Raw genomic sequence first — 26,874 nt, 5'->3', positions numbered from 1 at the left:
TGTTCAGTTATGTTGTTTTTTCAGTCATATCCAATTGTGTGAGTCCATTTGGTTTTGTTTTGGTTTTTTTTTTTAGCACAAATACTAGAGCTGTTTGCTATTTTCTTTTCTAGTTCATTTTATAGATGAAGAAACTGAGATGAACAGGGTTAAGTGATAAGCCCTAGGTAACAGTTAGTAACCTAGTTAGAGGGATAACAAGTCACTTTAAAATCCAGCTCACCTAAATTGCCTAACTGCCTGTCTAAGAATACTGTAAGCATAAATTCATGTCCCAGTTATGATCCCTGGAATCTGAATCTGAAAAGTCATCTACTCCATCCTTACTCCTTATTCAGGAACCTCCTCCACAACTTCCCAGAGAATTTAATCATGTATTCTCTCCTTTAATATAGCTAGTGATAGGGAACTTAGCATTTCACAAAGCAATCTCTTCCAGACAGTTCTACTTAGTTAGGAGGTTTTCCTTATATTGAGCGGAAATTACTTCTGAAATTTTCACCTACTAGTATTGCTCCAAAGCAATTCAGAAAAAGACTACTAACTCTTCCATATAGTCCTATAGATAGCTATCACTGTGGAAATGGCCTTAGATGGGAGGAAGCAGATAAGTGGGAGACCACAGTTCATAGAGTCACCAAATCCTAGAATCAGAAGAACCTTGGAGGTCATCTAGTCTGACCCCTTCCTGAAGAATGAATCCTCAACAGGCACAGCTCTGTCACTAATTGGCTAGGATGGCTCCAGAATAGAAAGTGAGGCTGCTGACTGACTTTGCACAGCCCTGCCTCACTTCAATCCAATTCACTTGCAAGTCATGACATCATCTTCCTGATGTCATAGGCCTCTTTGAGAAGGACGGACAAACAACAAAAACAGTAAGAGTTCAAGCATAATACTTCACTTCCCTAGGCCTTAGTTTCCTCATCTATAAAATGAAGGGGTTGGACCCATTTGATATTCCACTGGTCAGAAAACTATAAATAATTCTAATTCCTTTTTTTTTTTTTTTTTTTTTTTTTTTTTACCATTTCTTCCTTCTCATTTGTGAGAAGAGTTAGCAGGGGTTCTTGACTGAAGATTCACTTGCTATCTATAAGATGCTATGCTGGGTACAGAGGAGTATAAAAAGATGAGTTATATGGGGTCTTAACTTTCTTTATCTATTAGATATATAAACAGATATCCAAAGGATGCCTAAGAAAAGTGTGAACAAAGTGTTATGAGAGTACACAGGAAAAAGTATTAAGGGAGAAAAAAATACACTTTTGTTTTCCCTAGCCTTTAAGTAATTTTCCCCCCGATCATTAAAAAATATTATTCTGAGAAAAGGTTTGCCAGTTTGCTAAAGGGATCCATGGTAGTTTGAATCAGAAAGAACCTGAAAGGTCATTTAGCTTGAACCCCTTCTCATGAATTCCTATGAGATGGTCTGATTAGAAATTACTTTGATAGGTTTATAGAACTATAGTAATTAAGGTTCCAGAAGGAACTTTAAAGGTCATCTAGTCTAACATAACCCTCTCAGATAGGCTTCCTAGGAAATTATCTCCCAGTTACAAAATTCTTTGTTCCATTGTCAATTTACATTAAAACTTTTAACTTTTGGAGATGGCTTCTAACCTACAAAGTTTTTCATCTATACGCTTGGCTTTTTTATGGGATTAAGGAAGATAAGAGGAGTAGATCACCGCAGAGAGAGGCAGTCTCCTCCCCCCTTTTGAAATGGAGGGTCAGCAGTTGGCATCCTGGTGGTAAAAGAGTATTAGGAAAGGAGGGGAGTTTCTGAAAAGGGGAGCAGCAAATCCTGCAGATGTTTCCCCAAAGACAGCTGCAGTGAAGAGGCATTGAACATCTGGGCCCAGGACAGGGGTGAGCTCAAGCTTCTCCCCAGGTTCTGTCTATCATGCCCAGTCTGACCAAACACTTCAGTGCATACTGATCAGGAGTCCCAAGCTCCTCCTAGTTCTTGTAGGTGATCCGTTAATTTGGGAGGTCCCCAGAAAACCCCAGAACTGCACGTGTTGTAACTAAAAACACTGTACATAAACAAAGTCAGCCCCTTAGCTCCCTTGGGGAGTAATTGTCTAAGAATGCTTCTTTTCTTTCGGTTTGGTGAAGGAAGGAGAGACAGATGCACCAAGACCACGCGGAGCTCATCTTGAAAGCATTAATTTTTCCAAACACTGGTGCGCGGCTTGGGTGAATTTTCAGAGCATGAGGAAGCAGATGGGGAGCAGTCATGACTTACAGCCTTGTGTCAGAGCCGCTGCTTGCATGGAACTTCCATGGCAGAAAACAGAGGGTAATGGAATGAGCATTGGACTGGGAAGTAAGGAAAACTGACCATGGTCCACACTTTCCTGTTTCAGTGCCTTTGTCACATCATTGTTATCCCTAGGATATCTTTCCCTCCTCAACCTCTCCCCACATAGCTCCTTATCTCCACCATAGAAATATCACCCATCCTTTTAAAAAGGTTTTTAATTTATTGATACATTTTGCTTTTATGCAATAGAATACTTCCTAGTAAATATCTAAACTTGTTACAAATATATTTCTTCCGTTTGCTTCTTTGTTTTTTGAGGCAAAGGTGGGGGGGGGGGGGAGAGTAAGAGGCTTGTCCAGGGTTACACAGCTCTTCCTGATTCCAAAGTAGGTACGCTATCCTTTTTCTTTTTTTAAGCTTGTTTTCTCAGTCAATTAACAATTAACAAATTAGCTTTCACCTGTGTGCCAGGCAAGCATTGTGCTAAGCACTGTGGACATAAGGAAAAATAAAAAAACACTCCCTACTTTCATGGGACTCACATTCTAATGGAGGAGACACAGAGTAAATAATTAGTTAAATACCAGATACACACAAAGTATGTTAAGGTACTTTGAGAGGGGAGTGTCTAGCAGTTGAGTTGAGGCATTCTGCAGAATGTAGGATTTAAGCTGAGATTTGAATAAAGCCAGGAGTCAGAGATGAGGAGGAGCATGGAGAACAGCCTGAGAAGAGGAAGGGAGATAAAAGATGTGAGGACCAGTATAAAGCAGTCTAGTTCATCTGGTACATAAATTGCCTGGAATGGAGTAAAATGTAAGAAGAATGGAAAGATGGCAAGGGCCAAGATATTAGGAATTTTGAAGACTTGGGAAAACCAGCATAGGCAAATTCTAATGTTCTTCATCTAGTGGATTGTGTAGCTCTCTTGCCAATGCAAACCAGGGTTTCTCCTTTACACTATGCTGAGGTGCCCAGGACTACAGCATCTTTACACTTGGTCCATCCACTAGATGCTTAGAATTATTAACCATGGGATGTTAAGGCTAAAGGGGGCTTAGGGATCATGTAATCTAAACTCTTATTTTATAGGTGTCCTGATTTTCAAGGAAAAAGAGGGAAGAGGGTAGAGGCTGCAAACTATAGGTTGGTGAATTTGAATTGAATTCCTGGAAAAAATTCTAGAACATATTGTTGATGAGGTGGCGTGTGAGCAATTAAGGAAGGAAGCAGTGGCAGAGAGTTTATATTTGAACCTGAAGGTAATAGAGAGCCCCTGGAGCACACTGAGCAAGGGGAGGAGGCAGAAGACATGCTCACACTTAACTAACTTTGACAGTACAGTATTAATATTGACTATTACATCTGAACCGAAATGTTACGTTCCCCAAGCTGACTTTGTTTACATTGTTGTAGCTATTGTATACATTGTTGTTTTGGCTCTGTCACTCTACATTACCCTACATGAGTCTTCCCATGTTTTAATGAGTTCTTGCTAGCCACCATTCTTTCCATTGCAGTGATATTCTATTATTATCAGTAGCATAATTTGTTCAGTCACCACTCAATGGATATATATTTTTTGTTGTTGTTTTAAGCGGTTTGTTGCCACAAATAATGCTGCCATGCACATTCTTGCCATCAGGACCTCCTTCAAGTAGTGGAATCTGTGGGTTCAAAAGGTCTAAGTAATCTAGACATTTTTGCTGCAAATGATTTTCCAGAATAGTTGAAGCATTTCTAGCTTAACTATCAGTGAATTAACGTACCAATCTCCCTATAGCCCTTCCAACAATGAATCTTACCATCTCTTCCAGTTTAATGGATGTGAGATCCTATTTTAATTTACCTGTCCTTCAAAGCTCAACTCAGAAACCATCTTCTTCATGAAGTTCCCTTGATATTTTCCCTGTGTACTCTCATAACACTTTGTTCACACTTTTCTTAGGTATCCTTTGTATATCTGTTTATATATCTAATAGATAATGAAAGTTAAGACCCCATATAACTCATCTTTTTATACTCCTCTGTACCCAGCATAGCATCCTATAGAGAGCAGGTACTCCATAAGTGTGTACAAAAGCTAAAAGTGATTCTTGTTGAACTCTAAGGACCTTAGTTTCATGACATCCCAAAATCTGAATTAGAGAGGACTTCAGAATCTACTGTCAAACCTATCCCTGAATAAGAATCACTTACATCAGTAACAAATATTCATCCAATCACTCACTGTCACAAGATTTCCATTGAGGCAACCCTCAATGCATAACAGAGTAAAAATTCTCCTTTTTCAATTTCTGCCCTTTATTTCTAAGTCTGTATTGTGAGGTCAAGTGGGACAAATCTAATTCTTTTTCTAAATAATAATTCTTCAGATACTGATAACAGATATTGTTATCATTTCCCCCCCAGATATTCTTTTATCCCTGCTAAATATCTCTGGATTCTTAGGGTATGGTCATGGAATCAAAGATTTAAAGTTAGAAGGCATTCAGAGGCCATCTAGCCAAACTTTACAACATGAGGAATCTGACATTAAGTGCCTTGCCCAAGATGAAGCAGATAGCAAGAGTCAGATGCAAGGATCTCTTCCAGAATCCATGTTTTTTTTACAGTGTATCCTATAATCCCCTAATCATTCTGCTAGTCAACCACTGGAGAGTCTCCATCTTATCAGTGTCTATCCTAAAACATGGTGCCCAGAACTGAACATAAAACTCCAGAAGGGATCCAACCAGGAAATAATAGAAGATGACTAATGGCCTCCTTATGCAGGATGTTATATACCTCTTAATGTAGCCTGGAATAGCAGTAACTCTTTTGATTTCCATGTTATGCTGGTTACTAATTTTAAATTTGTATTCCAAAAGCCAAAATCTTTTTCAACTCAAACTGTACTCTAGATACATATGTCCATCTTTTAAAATTGATTTTTGAAATCCAATGTAATCCTATGACCCTGCCATATGAATACCAGTTGAAGTGAACAGGGATGTTGAGCAGACAGAAGAAAAAATTAAGATAGGATCCTTAAAAACAAGTATAGACATTACTTTATTTCTCATCAGAATTTTGATTTATGGAACTCCCAATGGTAAAACTCCCTCTATGAATGCAAATCAGCACTTTTTCTGAAATGTACACTCTTAGAGAGTTTTCTGGCTTAGAGTGTTGGTTGACAGGTTACATGACTTGTCCAAGGTCACATAGCCAGTATGTCAGGACTTCCTTTCTCCAAGGCTATTTTCTTTAACCACTATACCATATATGTGTTTATTACATTTATCCCTACTAAATTTCATTTTATTAAATTAAACTTACTTTTTTATCCTGTTGAGATCTTAAATCCCAATTTTGCCATTCAATGTGTTAGCTCCCATTTTTATGTTCCCTGAAAATATAAGTATGCCATTTAAGTCACTGATAAAAAAAAATTCTGATCACTACAAAGTCATGGACAGCTCCATGTCCTCTAGGTTTCTTAAACTTTTTCCACTAGCAACCCTTTTTGTTTGAAAAAAAATTTATGTGGCCTTGGGTTTATAGTTATATAAAATAGGTATGCAAATCAAACATTTAATGATAATAAATCATAATTTCACAGTCCCCATATTCACTTATGAGAACTCATATAGGGTTGTGAACCACAGGTTAAGAAGCTCTAGGGAATACTCTCCAAGTTAATACTGACCTATTAATGACCACAGTTTGGATTTGGTTATTAAAGCAGTTCTGAATCTATCATCTAGCCCAATTTTCTCCATTTTGTTCAGAAAGATACATGTCAAATACTTTGAGATACTGTCAAATACTTTTCTGAAATCTAGGTAAATGATATCTATAGCAGTCCCTTTATCTATCAGTCTAGTTACATTGTCAAAGGAAATGAGGTTAATCTAGTCTAATGTGTTCTTAATGAAGTCATGCTATCTCTTAATGATCACTGCTTCTTTCCTTAATTGTTCACAAACCACTCTTTCAAAAACATGTTATACAATTTTGCCAGAAATCAAAGTCAAGTTCATTAACCTATATTTTGCAGATTCTTCTCTCCTTCCCTTTTTTTCTGAAAATCAGTATATCTTTGAAATAAGGGATTTGGATTAAATGAGACCTAAGTTGCCTCATAATTTTAATATTTTGTGGTACATGACTCAAAATAGCCTCAATGGATGGACCAAGTATAAAAATGCCTCAGACTCATATACCGTGGCACAATGTAGAGAAGGTAATCTGACTGATACTGGCAAGAGTGCTCCACAGTCCACAGTCCCAAAGAAAATAAGAAACTGTCCTTACTGGGTTTCCTGCCTTTTTCTGAAGTGGCATGAATGGAAACACAGCCAATAGATGGTCTTTTAGACCCTTTTTTCACTCAGACTCTATTAGGGCAGCACGTGATGTTTTGTACCTATAGAGATCAAGATTATTCAACTATCCTTCTTCCTCACTTCCATGAATATAGGATTCTATAGTGGAAAGCACCGCAAAGTCAAGAACCGTGGGTTTTAACTCAAGGGATCTAGGTTCTTTGCTATTGATTCATTTCCATCATGGATGACTCTTTCTGACCCCAATTGGGTTTGTTTTTTTTTTTTTTTGGAAGAGATGCGGAAGTGTTTACCATTTCTTTCTCCAGCTCATTTTACAGATGAGGAAATTGAGGTGAACAGGGTAAAGTGACTCACTCAGGGTCACACAGCTAGTAAGTGTCTGAAGCCAAATTTGACCTCATGAAGAGGAATCTTCCTGATTCCAAGTCTAGTGCTATATCCATTGTGCCACCTAGCTGCCTAGCTACAGAGAAAGGGAGGGAAGGAGAAGGAGGAAACCTAGGCAAACAGGGTTAAGTCACTTGCCCAGGATCACATAACTAGTAAGTATCTGAGGCCAGATTTGAATTCATAAGATGAATCTTCCTGACTCTAAGCCCAGCATTCTAGCCATTTTGCTACCTAGATACCCTCTATTTAAGAAGCAGACAGATAAAGTATATTGTCTTAGGTATCATCCCAACAGGACTGGATCAATTCTAGGAGTCTTGGTAGCTCCAAGGGTCTTGGAGTCTTTGAGAATGTGTCTGTGCCTCTTTGGTCCTTCGGGGTTAAACCAGCAGACAAGTACTGAGGTGGTCATGGGAATCAGTCCCAACATAGAGAACCCTCTAGAAAAGAAGAAAATAGAGAAAACAATCTTTCCTAGAAGGATATCATAGGTTCTCCTAATGTATGACTTGAGTCAACTTCAGTGTCTCCCAACCCAATCCTATCATTCCTTGTGGAGGTGTGTATGTGTGAGTGTGTGTGTATGTATGTTGTATATTAGACACTGTGATCAACCCAATCTTAGTCAATTCAGTTAATCATTAATCCATTCTTTTCTCAATGCTCAGATTTGAACTATTACCAGTTCAAAAAGAGAAAGCATGTCAATTCATGTATTGCTTATTAATTTTTCTATCTTATGTTTTCCTACTTTAAAGAAAGCCTTGCTATTTAGGGGCTATTCAAATAAGTGTAGAAGAAAAAAATGTTTAACTTTTTTGGATGTTTTGGCAGTGTCAATACTAGTAATGTAGTCACTAATACTACATGGAGAGTGCTGGTCTTGTCTTGACCACAAAGATTTCCTGTTGGTAAGGTACATAGACTCTATCTTACCTAGGCTGAAAGTACAGGGGCTAATACTGATCAGCTCTGGAGCTCCATACTGCTCCATTTCTGACCTACTTTGGTTTGCCCCTTTTTAAGTCACTTAATAGCCTTCTCCTCTAGGGGACTCACCAGATTGATGCCAGACAGTGCAGACATCCAATTGGCTTAACCCACTACATTTCGGAACTCTGGACCACCAATCTTGGCTTCACAAGTACCAGATACTATGGGCATGTGGAGCCAAGGCTGGCATTTTAAAGATGTTTTAAAGAAATTCAAGGCATTAAATGAGCTTTTACATCTCTTTCTGACACTTTATGTCAACCTTTTTCTCTGTCCATTTCTGTCTGTCGCTCTGTCTCTCTGCCTCTGTCTCTTTCTCTCTTATCTCTCCCCCTGTACACCTCTCTCTCTCTCTCTCTCTCTCTCTCTCTCTCTCTCTCTCTCTCTCTCTCTCTCTCTCTCTCTCTCTCTCTTTCTCCTTAGCCAAATAAATGTCAACTGTTGGGTTTTGGAGAAGATCCATTTAGATGCAGTTTTGCCAAAAACCTTCAAAAGCTCAGACTCACAGAAAAATAAAGAAACACAATTTCTACTTATAGCAAGAAAAAGCTGAAGCAACTTTTCCCTTGGAGATTACATCATAGGGACTTGAGGTTATGTTTTCCATCCCGATTTCTCCAAAAAAAAAGTGAAAGACAGAGAGACCATGTAGGAATTTTTCCTCAATGAAAAATATGAGTACATCCATTTGGCACAACATAGTGGTATCAAGTGCCTTTTCTACCACAACCTAGTGAAATATGTAATACATAGATTATTATTCCCATTTTATAGATGAGGAAACTTAGTTTCAGAAAGATAGAGTAGTTTGTCCAAAGATATATAGCTAGTCAATATTGAAGCCAGGATTCAAACTCAGATTGTCTTACTCCAAACTAAGGAATGCCCTTTTCACTACCCTATACTATTTTCTGTTTCTGGCCATCTGTGACACTCTACTCCCATAAACACATGTATGCAGGATCACAAATGAGAAGAGAAAGGGGAGTTACTGAATAACCACAATGAACAGTGCAATTGGGGACATTCCCATCCAAACATCTGCACCGCTGAGGAATATTCTTAGAGCAGGCCAGGACTGCCACCACCAGGGAGGGGTACAGTAAGCAATCAATGATCCACATATGGACTCCCCATCTGCTACATGTGATGTAATGTATTCCAAAACAAAATAAAAATAATTTTTGTATTCCCTTCCCAGAACCATCGCCACAATGGGGCATTTGAGGCCATTGCCCAATAAGGAGAGAATTGGTCCCCAAATGGAAATACTAGCTCTTCTTTCTCCTCTTGTTTCTCCTTCTCAAGCAGCCACCTCCATTTACTTACAGAGTGTATAGGGCAACTCTAAGAATAAATCTGAGGATTAGGTAATGTTCACAATTGTTTCATCATTTTAGTAGTAGGAGCTAATATCCTATGTTCTCAGATTGCTGCCTAGGGATCTTTTTCTTATAATGAATTTGCTAAGGAACAGAGAGGAGGAGAGTGTGTCTAACATCCCCCATCTTACTAACTAGCTGAGTTAGCAGTCATCATAGACCACTGAATCATGGCAGAGCAACCTATGAAAATCAACAATCGCTAACTTAATTCTGATGAAGAGTTCATCTAGCCAGTGACTTTGGTGGAAAGAGGGCAAGAGAGTCATTCTCACCTACATTTTTATTTAGCATTCCTCCCCTGCTCCCAGGGCTCTAATAGTGGAAAATGCCTCCATGAACTTCTACACCTAAGCTAATGGGTCCCATTATTCTCTTAGATACCTGAAAAAATGTAAAGAAAAATGAGGTGCAGCAGCTCAAAATCAACAACAGAAATTGCCCTTTAGTTGAGTGAACACATAGTTGTGTATGCATGAATATATATATATATAAATATACTAATTTTAATTATTAAATATTATATTACATTTATATATAAATATTAAACATTAAAGTCATAAGTAGAAGCCATTTTTGAATAATTTGTTCTATATTTGTAAATGCCCATGAAGATCATATTTGCTTTATATCGACCTATTTTCCCCTTATGATTGTGTTACAAAATTGGATGATCAGAGAACAATGTGATTGAATTATATAGCTTGATTTTATCAAAACTTGTGGGGAAAAAAATCCCCTATGATATTTTTGTAGATAAGAAGATGATAAAGTGAAGTGAATCCTATGGTGCTTGAATCACCATTCAGCAATCATTCATTCCACAAACTCCACAAATACCTATTATAAACAAGTACCACAGTAGGCACTGGGATATAAAGAAAGCTACAAGACTGACTCTACTTTTAAGAACTCATCTCAGAGAAGGAAGGACAAGCATGTGTGTCACACAAAATTGTGATGCGAGAGGAAAATGTGACAAGTATAAAAACAACTCAAAACAAATAATGAGGAGAAATTTAGAAAGGAAGCCAGAATATTCCCATAGAGCAGGAACTCTCCAAAGAATGCCCTCTAAGGAATCTATGTCAGTTGAGAAGGACATTGTCCATGGAGTGTCATATGGTTCTGTGGTTCTGTCCAGTTGAACAACTGTGTCAATGACTTGGATGAAGAGAGAACAGAGTATGCTCAGGACATCTGCAAATGGTCCAAGTGAGGGAAGGATAAACTCTTAGAATTTGTAAGATCCCCCAAGAAGCCAATTAGACCAACTCTTGCCTTTATTAGAAATCTCCTCTATAATATTCTCAACATGTGGCCATTCGACTTCTGATTGAAGACTCTGATGATGAAAAACTCACTACATCTCCAATCAGTCTATTCTTCTTTTGGACAAGTCTAATTGCTAGAATTGTTTCCTTATATGGAACTGAAAGCTGTTGCTCTTCCACCATCGCTCCTAGTACTTTCTTCTGGGACCAAGCAAAACAAGCCTAATCCTTCTTCCACATGACAGACCTTCAAATATCTGAATACAGACATCATGTGCACTCTCCCCACCCCCAAACTGCCAAGTCTTCTTTTCTCCAGGCTAACCATCCTGAGTTACTTCAACTAATTCTCATATGGCATAGTTTCAATTCCACTCACCATCCTATTTACTCTTCTGAATGCAGTCCAGCTTGTTAATGTCCTTCCTAAAATGCAGTGCCCAGAACTAAACACAGCACTGTACTCCAGATGTAGTCTGACTGAGAAATAGCACAGAGAAACTCTTTCTGGAGCCCATGCTTCTCTTAAAAGCAGATGAAGATCAAGCCATCTTTTCTGGCGGCCATATCACACTGCTGACTCATATTAAACTTTCAGGCCAAGAAAACCCTCAGGCCAAAATAAAGATTCAAAATTATCTCAGTAGACCAGGTGGCTTGGCTGTAACCAACAAGACCAATTATACAAGAACAGAAATGTAAAGTTTTCATTTAATAACATATAATCAATTACATACGTATAAGATAAGGAAATCCTGCTTTCCAAGGATATGGGAGAAAAAATCTACATTTTTGGGGGTTGACCAATAGCTTAATGCAGTCCAACACTGGGAGATGATGGCTAAAGATCTGATTTTATTCTAAACTGGATCTGTCATTTCATCAGTGTACAGAACTCCAATCCAATATCTTCCCTTTAACTTGAAGTCTTAGAGAGTGGAAGCTAAGAGATCTGCCCAGAATCAAACAGCCAGAGTATGTCAGCCAGGATCTGAGTTTAAATTCAGGCTCAGACTCTTAGCTAGCTGTGTGACTCTGATTAAGTCAGTAAATCTCTGTCTGCCTCAGTTTCCTCAAGTGTAAAATGGGGATGATAAGAACATCTACTTTCTAGGGCTGTTACTAGGTTCAAATGAGATGATATTTATAACATGTTTAGTATAGTACCTGACATATAGTAGATATGTAAAAAGGCTTATTTCCCTCATTCTTTTCTACCTACCTTCTTTTTCCCCTTCTTTCTTCCCTTCCTCCCTTTCTCATTTCCTTCTTTCTTGCTATCTTTTCTTTCATTTTCTTCCTTTTTTCATTCCTTTTTTCTCTTTCTTCCCTCCTTTCTTTCTCCAAAGCCAGCTCTTTCTCCACTCAGCTACCCTACTTTTGTATTCTTAGATTATAGTACTCTGAGTGGTGTCCAGACAGATCACAGGAAACAATAGTTCCATGACAATCTGCATTGATGTGAGTTCATCGGGAGCATTATATTTAATTCAGTCAACAAGCAATTCAGGACAATTTAGGAACAACAATGACAAATTGGACTGTATCCAGAGAAAGCAACCAGCATAATGGGGTAATCCAGAAATAATCATTTGAGAAAGGGTGGAAGGAATTAATTCAGCCTGAAAAAGATAAGTCACATGACTTTTTGTCAACTATTTGAAGGTATATTACATAGGAAGAATAGTATATTTATTCTTTAATGGAGGCAGCTAGGTGACACAGTAGCTAGAGTATCAGCCTTGGAGTAAGAAGAAGATTTGACTTCAAATCCAGCTTCAGACACTAAATAGTTGTGAAACTTCGGGCAAGCCACTGATTGCCTTTTTAAAAAATGTGTTATTTGTTGTTTCAGAGAACAAAAATTTGACCAATAGGTGGTAGAAGTTACAGGGAGGCACATTTTGTTTCCACATAAGAAAAAAAGTGTTCCTATAGCTAAAATTGTCCAGTGACAGAATTAGCTGTCCTATGAAGTAATGAATTCTTTGTTACAGAAAGTACTCAAATCAAAGATGCCATAGAAAACACTTCTTCATTGGGCAAGAGTTTAAACTACATAATCTTTAAGGCCTTTTCCAACTCAGCAGTTTAGGATTCTAGATTTGTTTTGCAGATTTTGTTTTTAAAAGGCTTATTAACTCATCAGAATTTGGCCTTGCATTTAATGTACTGTGCCACAAAGTAGGCTCCTGGCTTTCATGGTTTATATTTCCAGGCTTATGCCATAGGTATAGGTAACTAAGAGAGATTTCCAGACTTCCCATTTTTACCCTTTTTAAATAAAAATGTTATTTTTCCCATTAAAACAGCTGGACTTGAACTAAGCCAAAAATTAATTTAATAGTTCAAGATTTATAATACCTAAACTCAACTCAGGATCTTTCTCCTCTATTCTTAACAATTATATCCTTAATTCTCTCTTTCATATAGTTTTAAAGACAGAAAATCTTAGCTCTTTTTCTCACCTCCCAGTTTCATTAAGTCAACAAACCATTATTAAACTAGTATATGAAGGCCACTTCTTTTTGCTATTAAAATTCCTGGGCTTGAAAAAAAGCATCTTCCTAATTTTGTACTTTGCCTTGGAATTAAAGACCTCTGAGTTTCCTCAACCAAAGTATTCAAGTTATGAGTGCACAGGACAATGGAGAAGCAAATGATGGGTGTCATTAGGCGAAAGCATAGTAGCATCTATGACATATTCAAGAAGGGTTGTAAAAGCATTGTCCAGGAAGGGGATGTTTGGATAAAGAGGTGATCCAATATATACAAGAATAGAGATTAGCAGAGATAGACACTTCAGTGCTGATTATCCTAATACCTATCAAATATTGAAAGTCTTAGAGGAAAGTCTCCAATATGTTGGATAAATTCCCAATTTTATGTGACTTTGGGAGTCATTTATTTTCTTTAGGTCTCAGTTTCCTCATTTGTAGACTAGCTGGAATAGATAGCTTGAGGCACCTTACAGCTTTGCCCATAATACTGAGACATGGACAAGAATCACACATGATGAGAAGATATAGATGGGTTTCAATCTGCATGGGTGAAAGGCAAACACATTAAGATCATGAATCCTTTGCATTACAGTTTCTTTCACAGTTGTAGGCTACATGTGCTACCATAGTGAAAAATAACTCACACATATACCCTGCCCTCCTCCCCACACACCAAAAAGGGCAGTCTGTTTTCTTCAGGTCTATTCTTTTCTTAGGTTTTCTTACTCTTTTCCATATTAGAAATAAAGAGTCAGAAGTCTATGGTGGCCCCCCTGACAGCAAGACCATATGATTGCCTTTTCCTAATAAGAAAGCGTTGTCATTTTTCACTATCAACTCAAAACCATGGAAATGTTGGGAAGAAATCCTAATCAAGGCCTCCAACGGAGTAGCAGAATAAAGTGTGAATATAGTAACACATCTCCTAACCTTTAGCATCCTCCCATTTGTACAACTGCTTCGGGGACAAAAAGTCCCCAAAGTAAAAGGGTCTCTCAGACAGAACTGGTTTCTAAAATAATTTATGTACTGAACAAACATGGATAGAGATTGTACCTGAGATTTTGATGGTATATGGAACTCCCAGGTGAGCAAATTCCCTTCACGTAGGCAGATCAACACAGAGTTGCCTACAGCAGACGCTTCAGGCAGGCAGTCCGGTTCCCCAGTGTGGTTAGAAACATTAAAATGTAATTGGGAAAGAGGTAATAAAATAAATAAAAATACAATAAAACATAGATACAGAATACATTTTAAAACTAAGTCAATATGTGACCCACAGGGATCCCTATTTATACAATTAGTTTGTCTATTGAATTTGACATTACTGATCTAGTGTTGTCATTCAGTCATTTTTCAGTCCAACTCTTCAAGACCCCATTTGGAGTTTTTCTTGGCAAAGACACTGGATTAGTTTGCCATTTTTTCTCTAACTCATTTTACACATGAGGGAACTGACACACACGACTTACCCATTGTCACACAGCTAATAAATATCAGAGGCTGCATTTGAACTCAGGAAGACGAGTCTGCCTGATCCCAAGCCCAGTGCTCTTTCCATTGCACCACCTAGCTGCCCTACTGATGGTACTGAGAAGTCAAATGACCTGTCTAAGGTCACATAGACACAAGACTTGAATCCAGGTCTTCTTGCTTTCTAGTCAAGCTCTATCAATTATACTCTTTACTTTCAGACAAAAAAAATTCTGAAAAAAAAGTTGTTGTTTTTTTTAAGCTTTTAACAAGGTTTTAAAACAAAGACTTAAAATGGTTTCATCATTCTGTGGCATGAAGACATGGACAGTGTCCAATGCTTTGTGGAGACTCAGTGAGGCATCTGTGCTTTTGGCATATCGAGTCCTGAATGCAGAGTGGAAACAGGAATGTGCCCCTTCATCTATGAGCATAACATGTTCAGGCGTGTAAAAGTTCTCTATAGGAGAGTATATAAATAGGCATGTAACCCTATACATGAGAGACTAAGGAGCATGGAGAATAAGAATAAGAGAGAGCTTGTATGCTCCGAGGAGCAGGGGCTACCTTAGGTCTGAGGAGTCCTAGGAAGGAGAACCATAGGATCACAGACTAGACTTCAAAGCAATCTGAGAGGTCCCTAAATCTAAGCCTCTCATTTTGTAGTCGGTAATAGCTATTATAATAATTAATAATAATCATTGATAGTTAATATAATAATTATATTTATCATATAGTATTGTTTCATTGTTATATTATGACCATTAATAACTATTAAGTTATTATATCATTATTTTGTTATTATATTATTACCATTAACAACTAATAATAGCTGTTATTATTACTGACATAACTTTGAAAGTACTTTCCATATAGTATTTCATTTAACCATTATAATCACCTTTTGAGGTAGATGCTATTAGCCCCGTTTTATAGATGAACAAATTGGTGCTGAAGATAATTTGCCCAGAGTTACAGAGCTAGAAGTTGCCTGAGGCAGGATTCCAGTCTTCCTGACCACTATTTTATCCCTGGGCCACCTATGTGCCCATTTTTGAGCAATGGAAGCCCAGAAAGGAGGCTTGCCCAAGATCACATAAGGAATAATAAAAAAGGCTGGGATTCCAACCTAAGCTCTCTGTCTCTAAACTTAGCTTTCTTCCCCCCACCAGAGAGAGCAGCTTCCAAGACCTGGCCAGCTCCCTAAGATGAGAACCCCTCACACCTGCCAGAGTTTTATGACCTCCACATCATACTCCCTGGGCCCCCTGGCTCCTGAGCAGAGACAGAACCATTCACCTCTGCCCAGGAAGGCAGTGCCAATCGGGTGGCACAAAGCCTTCCCCAGTAGTCCTCCACCCCAGCTAGCCTCCCACTGCTTTTCTCCAAAACTGCCCTCCCTCCCCCATTACACATCAGTTGGCCTAGGAGCTCAAGCAAAGCTGGGGTTCCGGGACACCAACCCGGAGCTTCCCAAATGAAGCACTGTATTCAGGCTAGGCAGGAAATGAAAGGTGGGCACTGGGGGTGGGTGCTCTCGGAGGAGCAGTAGCTGGCAACAGCTCAGGAAGGTTCATTAACACCCTTCAAGTCAAAGAGGCAAGTTGAAACTTCCTCCCTCAAGAAGGAGCGAGGCAGGATGACATCAGCTTTGGACACAGTCACGGAAACCCCATCATGAAGCAATTTGCTTTCCTGGCCACTCTAATTTAACAATTAGCTTAACAACACTGGTCAGACACTTGTTACTGGCAGCTAGGGAGCCTCGCCAATCAGTGGCAGCTTCAACTAAGGAGCCCCCGTGTGACCCCTGGACACCTTTTGCTGGGAAGAAAACTTTAGCAATTCCAATATAGCACATCAGCTTCATCCATTTCCCTGGCTCTGGCAAGTCTCATTGACTGAATTGTAGATTTGCAGTTAAAGGAGAAATCACTTTAGAGAAACCTAGTCCAATCCCTTCATTTTATAGATAGGGAAACTGAGTCCAGACCAAGAGAAAGTCCAGTGGAGTCTTAAATGCACTGAATTTAGAAGGATAGGACCTGAGTCTTTGCTCTTCCATTTAGTACCTTTTCAGTAATTCATTTCCTTCTCTATAAATTATAAAATGAAGGCACTGCATTAGGTTACCTATAACCTATATACCTTTCCAGAAATCCCATACCTGATATATATTATTTGCCTAAGGTCACACAGTTAATGGCAGGTCCTCTGACTATAGCAGCATACTTTCTAATCTCTTTGGTTGTTTCAGTCATGTCCTACTCTCTGTGACCCTATTTTGGACTTTCCTTCTCTAGCTTGTTTTATCATGATGGAACTGAGACAAGCAGAGCCAAGTGACTTATCCATGGTCACACAGCTACGAAGTGTCTGAGACTGGATTTGAACTCATGAAGAAGTCTTCCTGATTTCAAGCCCAGTGCTCTATTCATTGTACCACCTAGCTGCTCATTTCAATATCTCTAAACTGGTTCAGAGGAACTTCCCCAACTTCCCTTGTTATTCATTCCAGTGTCTTCCCTAATCCTATCATCTTGAACCCCAGAATAATAATGAACATTTCTAGACACCACTTTAAAGTTTGCAAAATATTTTGCATTCATTTAAACCTCAAAACAATGTTCTTGTCTTTGTTCACAGGAAACTCTAAGATAACAAATTCCATTTTGTGCATATGGAATTGAGGTTGGGGAAGAGTTCCAGTAACAAGAACTGGTGGATCTAGCGCTTCCTCATTCCAGGACTAGCCCTCTTGCCACCTTGCCTGCTCCATCTCTTTCTCTCCTCCCTACCTCTACTCCTCCCAAGTTTCTCTGAAACCTGGACAAAAGGTTGGATGAGACAACCTTGCTACTTTTCTAACTCTGAAATGCTTGGATTCAAAGTCTTAAGATCCATATTTCCTAATGAGCTCCAGTTTATCTCTTATTTTGCCTTCATGAATGTAGAGCTCTATGTTATCTTACTCATCTCACCTCCATTCGCCATCATTTTTATGGAGGTGGGGATGAAGCATTCTGTTAGAAGAACAAGAAACACATTCAGAGAATATACAGCATAGTACCTGGTACATAACAGGTATTTTATAAATGTTTATTGACTACTGCTGACATAACAGTGGAGCAAAAAGAGAACTGAACTCAGCTCCTAAACGTAGCTCTTGCCACTCACCATAAGTGGTGATCCTGGTCCAGTTAGTTTATTTCTCTAAATCTTAGTTTCTTGATTTGTAAAATTAGAATACAAATGATCTCTTTAAAATACTCACAATTCTCAGAGTCTATGATTTAATGATTCCATAAGTTTTAGTATCAGTGGCAATGTCAGAGGTGTAGAGAATTCTTGAGACAGGATAGGGGTCACGCCATAGAAACCACACTCTTGAGGCTCAGTCTCCCTTGCCAGATGCTGGAAGTAAGCTTGCACTGATCCATGACAAATGCCCTTCTCAGCTTTCCAGCTGGGTAGCTAATCATGAGAATACCCAAGCCTACTCACTCAGCCAACTATTTTATTTGGTCTGGAAGCCTTCTCACAGGCTAAGCAATCTAATGGCATATTTTAGGAGGGAAACTGATGATAAAATAGAGTCATTAGGAAGAGAAAAAAAAAGATTTTTTTTGGTTTTGTTTTTTTTTTTAATCAGTGGTCTAACACAAGAAAAGTAACTAACTATTCATCCTCTCGGACTGAAAGATTAGAGTACCAAATACATACCCCTAGTATATCCTAGAAAAAAAAGAAAAAAGAAAAAAGAAAGAAAGATTCCATTTATTCTAAAATATTCGTAGCAAAAAGTATTGTGGTAGCAAAGATCTGGAAAAAAGTAGATGCCCATCAGTAAAGAAATGGCTAAGTAACCTGTGGTATAAGCAGTAACGGAATATTACTACACCACAAGAAGCAATGAATGTGAATGAGAAATTCAGAGAAATGTGGGAAAATGTGTTTCAACTAATACAGAGTGAAATAAGCATAACAAAGAAAACAATAACACAATGATTATAATCATGTACATAAAATTACTTAAATCAGCTCAATATGGATAGAGCACTGGCTTTGGAGTCAGTAGGATCTGAGTTCAAATCCAGATTCAGACACTTAACACTTAGTAGCTGAGTGACCCTGGGCAAGTTACTTAATCCAAGTGCTTCTCAAAAGCAAATAACAACAACAAGAAGAACAAAAACAAAATAAAACAAAACAACAACAACAAAAAAAAAAACAGCTGAATGATATGTAGTTATAATGATGTATCTACACAATTTATCACCCTTCTTTCATTAAAGGGATGAGGGACTACAGATATAAAATGCTACATGCATCAAATTAAATTGCTTGGTGGATTAATTAATTTTCATGTATTATGAAATAAGGTTTTGAGTAGGGAAAAGAAGTGAGGGCAAGGAAGGTATATTCAAAAATGACAAAAAGCATCAGCAAAACTTTTTTAATGTCAGTAACCCACTGGAAGCCTGGAGGCTATTTTAAAAATGAGCCCAAAATAAATGTGTGGTGAAGATCAGAAATGCCAGACTACTTCAAAAAGAAATTCAAAAATTCAAAAGCTCAAGGAGACAAAAAGTATCTTTACAAAAAAATGGAAACATATTAGAAGAAAAAAAAGGGAAGCCCATGAAATTTTGTGGGTTCCAATAGAATCTGAGGAGTACCTTTATAAAAGACACATAACCAGAAATAAGAGACTTGATAAATATATGAAAGGGAGAAAGGCAGTTACAGCATCAGAAGAACAAAATAACAATCTATCAGTTAACAGTATTTATTAAGTTCTAGGCCCTAATGATACAAAGATAGACAAAAAATTAACTATTCATGTTCTTAAGAAACTTTTTGTTCAGTTGTTACAGTTTTAAACAACTCTTTGTGACTCCTTTTGGGGTTTTCTTTGGCAAAGATACTGGAGTGGTTTGTCATTTTTTTCTTCAGATCATTTTACAGACATGGAAACTGAGGTAAACCGAATTAAATGATGTGTCCAGGGTCACATATTTAGGAAATATCTGAGATCACATTTGAATTCAGGATGATGATGAGTTTTTTCTGACTCCAAGCCCAGCATTCTATATACCTAGCTGCCTTTCTCAATGAATATACATGGTCACAGTAGAGAGAGTACTTTTTTGGAAGAAAAGCAGGTAGCAAAGAAATGTTTACTTCCCCTTTAAGAGAAAAAGAAGCAATAACACTAGATTTGAAGATTCAAGTCCTGGCTTCAACATTTGGTAATAGTGTGACTTTGAAAGTCACTGAGACTGCTCTCTGTCAGATTGTTCCCTCATCTATACAATGGGGATAGTGACAGTAGTATGACTCAGTCCTCATAGGTACTAATTGAAAACTTGTATAGATGTGATCATTATTAATCAGAGTTGAGAGTCAGTATAACAGAGTCAGTAGAAAGCTGATCTCCAATCTAAGAAGACTTCAATTCAATCCAACCTTGGAACCACATTAGCTGAGTGACCCTGAATGAATCATTAATCTTTCAGAGTTTTAGACAACACTCTAAACTATAAATTGCAGAGAACATGCTGATTTGTTTGTAGAAAGGGTTTCCTTACCAAGGAACTCCCTATGTCAGAAAAATCACAGAAAAATCCCTATTTCAACTTATATTAATTAGAACAATTTCTACGTCCACATTGTATCCTGAAATAAACCAGTTAGAGAGGTCCAAGATCAAATGATATTCAATGCAGAGGATATTTGAGACCTAAACTGACCAGATGGCTTCCACCTGGAGTCCTGCAGGAGCTCAAGTGTGAAATTGTGGGGCTACCATCACTGGCCAAAATGTGTAACCTCCCATTACAAAGAGCTCCAAATGGGCCAGAGGACTGGCAGTTTGCCAAGGCAGTGTCCATTCATAAGAGAGGATCTAGAGGAGATCCTGGGAACTGCAGACCAGGGGGTTCATTTCCATACCCAGTGAGTTGGTAGAATGTATAATAAGAGGCAGCTTCATGTCCATGAGAAGCCAGCATAGTTCTCTACTATGGTTAGAAGAAGGCAGTTTCCTGAAACACTCAATTGAACGATTTGAACTCACTTTAGGAGGAGTAAATGAGTGTATAAATAAGGGAACCAGTTCATTGAAATCATGAGCAAAAGCAGGAACAAAAAAAAAAATGAGGGTGATAGTTTTAGGGAAAGTGAGTGAGAATAGGCCAAGTTATGGAGATCCACAATAAAATAAAGGAAAGGAGGAGAAAAACTTGAAACACAAAGTTTTGCAAAGATGAGTGTTGAAAACTACCTTTACATGTGTTTGGAAAAATAAAATACTATTAAAAGTAAAAATTAAACTAAAAAAGAAATTATATTCCTGATTCATGTACCTTCCCTGTTCCATTCTTTTTACATAGACTACCAAATAAGTCATCCAAAAACATCTATTTCCAAGAACATTCAAGGGCTTCCTATTCCTTCCTTTCAAAAAGCCCTCAATAGAATTCTATATTGATTGACTGACTGATTCCATAATGAAGGCTATCTTTTTTAATTCAGTCCTACTGCAGTTAAAGGACTTTTCTTTTCAAGAACAGAGTGCTCACTATTAGAAATCCAAAACAGAGTAAAGATAAACTGACATTTCCTACTTCAAAGCTATAAGAGTCAATCCAAGACTTGGTTCCATCATTATTTACTTATAAACATAGTCCTGTCTGATTCTTTGGGTCCCTATTTAAGGTTTTCTTAAAAACGATACTGAAGTGGTTTGCCATTTCCTTCTCTGGCTCATTTACAAATGAGGAAACTGTGGCAAATGAAATTAAGTGACTTGCCTAGAGTCACACAGTTAGGAAATGTATGAGACTGGATTTGCACTCAGGTCCTCCTGACTCTCTCCATCCATTGTATCTTGTAGCTGCTTTCTATCCTTACCACTTATTAACAGTGTAATTTTGGGATATAAGCTCATTGGACTTTAGTTTCCTCCTTTGTAAGATGGAGACAATAATACTTGTCCTTCCTATTTCACAGGGCTATTGTAAGGATCAAACGAGTTAATGAATCTAAAAGTACTTTGTAACTCAACATAAAAAACTATGGAATGTAAGCCGTGATCATCAGTGTTTTCATTTCTCTGGATGGAAGATTGTAAACAGTGGGGGTCTCCTGGGAGCAATGTTATTTAACAATTTTATAAATAATATGAAGGAATTTCATACAGTGAGATTTCCAAGTTTGCAAATGACATTAAGCTCTTCCAGAAAGTGGGGAAGGGTGGGGGAAAGTTGATAATTATTGAATTTTTCAAAGCTGATAGGGATAAACTGCTGCACTGGTGTTATGAGGCAGTATAAGTAGGTTATTTTTTTAAGTATCAGTTGAATTTCAGTGTTAGGGTCATGTAATGTAGGTCCCAAAAGAATTTCCTGGCCCATGTTCCATCTCTAAGTTTCCTTGACTTTTTTTCCATGATCTTCCCATCACAACTCATGAATCACCATGTATGTTCAATCATTTCAGTCATTTCTGATTCTTCGTGACCCCATTTGGGATTTTCCTGGCAAAGACATTAGAATGGTTTGATATTTCCTTCTCCAACTCATTTGACAAATGAAAAAACTGAGGCAAACAGTGTTAAGTGACTTGCACAGGATCACACAGCTAGGAAGTGTCTTAGATCAGATTTGAACTCAGGAAAAGGAGTTTTTCTGACTCTGGCTTCAGCACTCTGTATGGTGGCACCTGGCTTCAAAAATTAGAGGGTCATAGATTTAGAGAGCCAGAAGACATTCTGGACATCAAGTCCAGTGCTCCTCATTTTTAAAATTATGGCATTGTGCCATAGAGAGGTTAAGAAAACTGCCCGTATCATTCAGTTAGTGACCATAGAAGAATTTGAGACCAAGTTGTCCACACTTTAAGTCTAGTGCCCTATTCACTATGCCAGAACCTGGAGGTAATAAGAAGACAACTCCCAAATTGTGGGACAACTGAACACAGTATCCCAGATGTAATGCAACCTCAGATTGCATTTGTTTTTAATTTTCTTTTTAAAGCAGTCACATCACATGTTGACTTAAAGTTGTGGCCAACTAAAAATCTTCTAAATTTTTCTCATTTTTTGAGAAGCTGAAGCTCTCATCATTGATTTGTACAACTAATTTTTCTAAAAGCCCCCATTTCAGGATTATATATTTCTACCTGTTAATTTGTCATCCTTTATGATTTCAGCACAATCTCTCAGTCTGTTGAGGTTATTTTGCAAATTAGTCCTGTCAATTATAGCAAAGGTATCCATACAATTGATGGGAGCCTCAGTGTAGGAAAATCTAATTAAAATATATTTGGGGAATATGTAATAAAATAAAATACAGTATAAAATAGATAGTGTTAACATGTTATTTTCTGAATCAATATGCATCACAAGGATCCTTATGTTCAATTTGTTTTGTTATTGCTGATTTATAACATAGTTATCCTTCCTGCTTTGTGTCATTGGAAAATGTCTTATGTGTGTCTTAATTTCCTATATCTTAATACAATATGCTGATTAAAATATTGAATTGAATGGAGCAAATCTAATTCAATATTCCAAGCAGTATATATCAAATACCTTCTATGTGCAAGGCACTCTTACTGACAGAACCCTCAAGATAATCTTTTGATTTAAAATAAAAACAAAAAAATAAAACCCTTGAAAAAGATTATTTTAACTAGTAGAAAATTTACTATGAATCATGAAAGGCATTGTAAAATGCTTTGCTGAACTCAAGCTACATTACAATTAAATCATTCCTTTAAGTTAACAAACTAAAAATTATCACAAAGGAAAATGTGGTTTATTTGTATAAATTATTCTTAGTGAATCAGTGTTGGCTCCTACTGATCACTTCATCCTCTCTTAGATGCTCATAAATCACTTGTTTAATTTCAGAATTTTATATTTACACTTGTTAATTTTTTATCTTTCATTTTAGTCCACTTTAGAATTTTACCAGAGACTAATGTTTAAGTTTATTAGTCTGTAGTTTCAAATTTTTATCCTTTTCTCCTTTTTGAAGAGTTTTAAGCCTATTATCTTAAAAGAAAGTTTCAACATATCTGACTCTTTTAACACTTTCCACAATTTTCTAAGATTTCCAACAAAGATTGTGCATTCTCACCTAGTGATCAATCAACAAAATTCATTAAGGATCTACTTTATGCCAGACATTGGAAATAGAAATAAAAGGACAAAATAATCCCTATCAGTCAGAAACTTAAATTGAATGTAATTGATCTGGACCTAGAGACTCAAACTTATTGAAAGCAGATGCCTGTTCTCCTAAGAATAACATTTTTCACATATACATATGTATATTTGTGCGTATGTGTCTGTGTATATATACACACATACATGTATGTATATAGATATAGATATATAATACATGTAGTCATTTTACAAATTTCAAAGTGCTTTCAAATATCATCTGATCCCCACAATAGTCTTGTAAGGCAGAAAGTTCAAGTGCCATTTTACAGATAAAGAAACTAAGACTCATAGATATGAAATGACACTGCAAAGTCAGAATTAGAACTCAGGGCTTCTAACACTTAAACCAATGCCCTTTCCACTATATGTGTCTTGAGTTTTAGGCTGGGCCTGAATCAAGCCACTCCAGTAATATAGCTTCAAGCACTAAGAAAAAATAAGATAATAAATAAGAAAAATAATTCTATCAGTTAATAATGAGATTTACTTAGCTATAACATAGAAAGGATACTTAGCAAGAATCCAGCATCATTTCAGGAAGATGCTGGGTCCCTTGTCCACTTTCAGAAACACATCCACTCAGCAGGCCATCTGCTAAGTCAAGGATGGCCTCTTTTATGCTTTCAGCAGCCAGGAAATCAAGCCAATGACTGGAGCCTCAGCCCCCTGAGGAATCAAGCCTTGGCAAAAGCCTCATTGCCTTTTAGGGAAAATACTAACCTAGTTCACATGGCAAACACCCTGGCAAATATTGCTCTTGACTTTTGAAGCCTGAATATTATTTTCATTGTGGAAAAATCAGATTCTCAGGATGAGTTGAGTAGTTCTACCTTCTCTTACTATCACACTATCTTCCCCAACTTCCTTTGTTTTGCTTGCTATTCACATTATTTTTGAAAATTACAAAAAATCTTTTTTTAATTCATTCTACCTGGTGCCCTCAATCCTTAGGACTCAGTTTAAAATATTATTTGCACTATACTTGTTAGCACATTGCTTTGCAAGTTCAAAAGTATTTTTTGAGTATATGTCCTATAAAGTATTTTTTGAGTATATGTCCTATTTCCCCATTGTAAATTTAAGGTTTATTAGGGCAGGAACCAAGTTTTCTAAATCTTTTATATTCCCCCTATAGTTCCTAGAACAAGACTTTGCAAACATTGGGCATCGAATCAATGGTGGTAACCGACTATGTGAATAGAGCTACAGAAGCATGCTTCTCATTAGCAAGAAGACTGCTTTTCAAGCCTGTTCTGTTACAATTGAGCCACTGAAGGAGAGAGATGAGAGAATAACAACCAAACTAGTGATAGAGTCAGTCCTTCCTAAGGGGTCCTTTCTCAGTGTGTAGGAAACAGATCTGACAAAAAAAATGCAGACTGTGAGTCTGTTGTCTGAGGATCATCCAAACTGTGGGAAAGCTCATCTCCAGAAGGATAGCTGCTAAATGATGACTTTTTCAGCCACAGAAACTCTTAAGGAGGTTTTGACCTACATTAATGGAGAGCACCCACACTGAGAAAATCTTATCTCATTCAAAATATAAAAGTCGTATGAGATGAAATGGAGTTAAATGTTCAAATAAAGATAAATATTGAAGGCAGAGTGGTACAAGAGGAAAGGGACTGGTTTTGAAGTCAGCACCGTGATTCTAAGTAGCCTCTCCCCTGTAATATCTGTGTGACCTTGAGCAAGCCATTTAATCTCTCCAGGTCTTATTTTTCTATTAGTAAAATGAGTTTCTGACAAAGAATACTCCATCACTTCTTTGGAGGACGGACTCCTCTCCTTCTATCCTAAGGCACAGTAGGCAAACTCTCCATCTTCTACTTGGGTTTTATTTATTTGTTTGGGAAGTTTTGCACCAGCTACACTCTAAGAGAATCTTGGGAAAGTCCAAAAAGCATCTCAGGGAAGCTGGCCCCAAATGCCCCCTAATGTACTGCCAAGAGCATGACTGCCTCCTCACCTCCACTTTAAGAAGGAAGCCCAGGTAACCATGTCTTTGTCACTCTAGAGGCAAGATTCCTGACTCTCCACAGAACTTCATCTACACACACACACACTCTGACTCCCTATTATGTATTGTCCTCCCCATTAAGGATAGGAAATATCTTCCTATTAGTACTTATATTCCCAGTGCTTAGCACAGTCCCTGACACTTAGTGTCTCAACTCCTTATTTCTTACAGCATAATAGTATTCTATCACATTCAATACCACAACTTGTAAAGAAACTGTAGATTATACAGGATGTATGATTTGTCCAAAACCTCAGAGCGGGTTAGAAGTATAACCAGGACTGGAATTCAGGTTTCCTAGAGCAAGGTCTATAAACTACACCATATGTCACTACCTCAGGACTCTGGAGTTTTATTGACATGGAAATTCCCTCCCACAATGGGTAAGTTTGTCTTAGAAAGTTGCTTGGGTCTCATAGAGGTCTTCTCTCTCTCTCTGTGTGTGTGTGTGTGTGTGTGTGTGTGTGTATTAAGGATCAGGATGAACCCAGGGTCTCCCTGTCATCATAGGTTTTTTATAGATTTTGAGCTGGAATAGAGCATGCAATATAGATGCAGGACACTGAGACAGAGAAGACATATAAGAGAAACAGGTGAGAACCATGTAATAAAAATCCATAAAGGTAAAAGTATCCAAGTGTCAGCACTGTCAAATGTTGTTTAAAAGGAAGACTCTTAATGTGGCCATTAAGGGAACATCAGTAATTTTGTAGAAAGTAATTTCATATGTTTAGAAGAATTGCACATGTTTAATCTATATTGGATTATTTGCTGTCTAGGGGAAAAGGGTGAAGGGAAGAAAGGAAGAAATTGGAACACAAGATTTTGCAAGGATGAATGTTGAAAACTTTGCAAGTATTTTGAAAATAAAATATTATTATTAAATTTTTTAAAAGAAATTAATTTCAATTGAGCAATAAGGTTCAAAAACCTGATTACAAAGAGTTGAAGAGGAAGTGAGAGGAAAGGAAGTAAAACCCATGGGTACAGACAACTTTTTCAT

At 37.5% G+C, this 26,874-nt stretch overlaps 1 protein-coding gene and 1 long non-coding RNA gene across 3 annotated transcripts in view; both read right to left on the bottom strand.

The window, feature by feature from the left end:
• KALRN (kalirin RhoGEF kinase) overlaps window positions 1–26,874 on the bottom strand; it is a 934,437-nt gene that overhangs the window by 860,713 nt on the left and 46,850 nt on the right. The gene's annotated exons all lie outside the window — the stretch shown is intronic.
• LOC141561602 (uncharacterized) overlaps window positions 2,101–26,874 on the bottom strand; it is a 71,106-nt gene continuing 46,332 nt past the window's right edge. The window contains exons 1-2 of the long non-coding RNA XR_012488093.1: window positions 8,053–26,874; window positions 2,101–7,994 (exon numbers count right to left, since the gene is read on the bottom strand). The exon at window positions 8,053–26,874 is cut by the window's right edge and continues 46,332 nt beyond it. This is a non-coding gene — a long non-coding RNA (uncharacterized LOC141561602). The remainder of the gene's footprint in view (window positions 7,995–8,052) is intronic.

The sequence above is a fragment of the Sminthopsis crassicaudata genome, chromosome 3 (genome assembly GCF_048593235.1).
Source record: "Sminthopsis crassicaudata isolate SCR6 chromosome 3, ASM4859323v1, whole genome shotgun sequence".
Taxonomy (NCBI): Eukaryota; Metazoa; Chordata; class Mammalia; order Dasyuromorphia; family Dasyuridae; genus Sminthopsis; species Sminthopsis crassicaudata.
This window is presented reverse-complemented; position numbering and strand designations above follow the sequence as displayed.